Raw genomic sequence first — 662 nt, 5'->3', positions numbered from 1 at the left:
TAATAGTGTTGATAGTAATAATAATAATAATGATGATGATGATGGTCATAATAACAACATTAACAGTAATAATAATGGTAATAATAATAATGATATTATGATCATAATAACAATAACAATAATACTGATAATGATCACAGTAATAACGATAGTAACAGTGATAGTAATAATTATATTAATAACAATAACAATAATAACAATAACAATAACAATTGTAGTGATAATAAGGATAATGAAGATATGGATAATGATAATAAATACTATAAGCAGTTGTAGTAATAGTAATATATGCATATATAATAATGATAATAGTAATGATAATAATCAAGAAGATGATAATAAGGATATCTAAAATATGGTAATAATGCTGATAATAGTAATGGTAAAACTGACGTGAAATCGCTGGGACGGAAAACAGAGATCATAAATGTCTAATGAAATTTTTTAGAGTCGTTTTTCAGTGAGAGTTAGGCAGGTCTTTCACTATCTTTCCCTCGTTTCTCCTCACTCTCTCTTTCTCTCTTTTTCTATTTGTCTCTCTTTTTCTCTCTCTTTCTCTCTCTTTCTCTCTCTCTTTCTTTCTCTTTCTCTCTTTTTCTCTTTGTCTCTCTGTTTTTCTCTGTTTCTCTCTTTTTCTCTCTCTCTTTCTCTCTCTCTTTCTC

Source organism: Penaeus chinensis, chromosome 31, assembly GCF_019202785.1.
Source record: "Penaeus chinensis breed Huanghai No. 1 chromosome 31, ASM1920278v2, whole genome shotgun sequence".
Lineage (NCBI taxonomy): Eukaryota > Metazoa > Arthropoda > Malacostraca > Decapoda > Penaeidae > Penaeus > Penaeus chinensis.
Note: the sequence above shows the minus strand (reverse complement) of the source record.